The sequence below is a fragment of the Salminus brasiliensis genome, chromosome 5 (genome assembly GCF_030463535.1).
Source record: "Salminus brasiliensis chromosome 5, fSalBra1.hap2, whole genome shotgun sequence".
Taxonomy (NCBI): Eukaryota; Metazoa; Chordata; class Actinopteri; order Characiformes; family Bryconidae; genus Salminus; species Salminus brasiliensis.
The window spans coordinates 2136093-2138722 of NC_132882.1; positions in this window are offsets into that span (position 1 = coordinate 2136093).

Consider the following 2630-nt stretch of genomic DNA (forward strand, 5'->3'; position numbering starts at 1 on the left):
CCCTCTGTGTCCTGAAGTCACTTTTGTTATCTGAGGTCTGGTTCTTTATTTGCAGCACTGGAGATACGAGGCTAATGTAAGCAGTGGAAGCTTTTACACTAGGGTGACCATGCATCCTCGTTTTCTTGGACATGTCCTTTTAATGGGATGTAAAATATGCATCTGACCAGGATTTCTAAATTGTGTACAATGTCCAGGGATTCACCCCCAACATGAGTCCTACCTTCTCGCCATAATGATTGGCCTATATGTACCAGCACCTACGTCCAATCATTGGTCAAACTGCTTCCCACCTTTGCTTAAAAATGGCTCAATGCAGATATAAATAAATTAATCATTTATCAAAAGAAAATACATTTTCTTGGTGGAACCAAGTGGACCAAATATTCTGAAAATCAATAATCAGATCAGTCACACATAGTAGCCTGTCACGCTCACCAGGACTGTCCAGGAGTGTCCAGTTTAATAGTGGACTTTGTTATGGTAGCTGAATTCTTGGGTTTTTGTCTTGTATTATTTTACTGGCAGGAAAAGAATAATGTTAGACTCTACTAAACACAAGTCAATATGAAGACCATAGTACTCTTCTCTTCGCCTGAGTACTCTCAGAAGAGGACTTCAGTCTGGGTTTGAGGACAGCGAGCGTTGGACTCTGCTGTTCGGACACCCAGGGGAAGTTCGTTCTACCACTTCGGTGCAGGACAGAAAAAAGTCTGGACGCTCGTCTTCCGTGGATCTTAAAGGATGGCGGGTCGAGCCGAGCCGCACTTGAAGCTGGATGGGCTCTTGGTACAGATCAGCTTTTGATTGACCATCGCCATCAAGTACGGAGGGGCTGGCTGGTCCAGTCTTGGCTTTGTAGACCAGAGTCAGGGTCTGAATCTGATGACCTGGGCAGCAGCTACAGGAAGTCAGTGAAGAGAGAACCCAGGAGAGGAGGAGCTGAACATGGCTGAACTTAGAAACATTGAAGACGACCCGTGCCGCTGTGTTCTGGATCAGCTGCAGGGGTCTGATGGTGAGTAGACGGAGACCAGCCAGAAGAGAGCTGCAGTGGTCAAGTCTTGAAGTGACGAGAGACAAGGGTAAGGGTCGAATTCTCTGGAATCAGTGTGGAGGTGTTCAGTGATCTCTAATAGACTTGGTTTTGTGGTTTTGTGGCACTGTCTGACTCACTGTGAACATGAATATATGACCTGTAAACATGTTGTCTGTAAACAGACGCTAAAATCAACACAGTAGCGGCATCTGGAATACTGACTGTAGTTCTGTCCAGTGGGAATGAAGCCACAGAAGCATGTTCTAGCCGATACATTTGGACTGTTTGGTGTTATATGGGAAAACTGTGCCTTATTGTCACAAGATTATCACTTCACACCGATCAGCCAAAACATTTCTTGAATAACACTGCTGATCTGGGTTCAGTGGATCCTGTCAATTTGGTGGATCTACATATTAGTCAGCGAATGAACGGTCAGCTCTTGAAGGTGATGAAGGTGATGAAGCAGGATAAATGGACATGTTCTAGATAATGACTGGGTCAGAACATCTCCAGAACATCAGGCTTCAGGTCTTGTAGGGTGTCCCCTCCTGGTATGCAGCGGTCAGTCCCTACACAAAAGTATCTGCTCCAAGGAAGAACAACCGGTGAACCAGCGACAGGGTCGGGGTGCCCAAGGCTCTCATTGATGCTCATGGAGGCCCCGCCTCACCACAGTGTTGATGCTAGATACTACAGGACACTTTCAGAGGTCTTGTGCAGTCCATGCCTCGAATGGACAAATCTGTTGTGGTGGCTCGAGGGTTGACCTACATTACACGAACAGGAAACTGTGCCCTAGATTTCTACCAGACGTTTATCACCAACCAGTTCCTGCTTCCACGCACTGCTGATGGGAAGGAAAGGTGGGGCTGCTGTTCAATGGTTTCACTGGTGGCCTTAATGTTTAAGGCTAGTGAGTGAGGAAACGGGCAACAGAAAACTGCACATTGATAAAAGCTGTGGGGGAATTTGGCTAAATGACTCAGAGGAAGATCAGAAAGACTTCATGCATTCCACGTCTAAATCAACCAGAACTCTTTCCTGTAGCTCCTTCCTGCAGGCGCCACAGTGGCGGAACGGCAATAGGCTCTGTTGGATATGGTTAATATAATCAAATAAACGTGTGAATGGTCCTCTTAGATGATCTAGGGCACTCTAGAACCTCTGTTGTGGCTCTGCGTTGAGCTGCTAGAGAGCAATGTGAAATTGTACATGGCGCCACAAGAGAGGGGTTTCTGATAAAGTGGCCAGTGAGTGCACACAGTGTGCAAACATTCAAGCAACACTACTGTGCACACACCTGCACCAGCAGCAACACACACTACACTCTAAAACTCTTAAGATTTTTGTAGTAACATCTATGGTTCTATACAGAACTCAAAGAACCATTTGGATGCTGTATTGGTTCTTTGCCTGATGAATTGGTTCTTCATAATGGTTAAATTTGTAAAAAGTTGTACATGGTTCTTTGAGCAATGATGGTCTAAATATGCTTAAAAGTCTGGAGAACCAAAACTTGATGTAAAGGTTCTTTGCCAATTTAAAGATTCTTCACACTTCAAACTCTATCACTAACATGTTTTTTGTT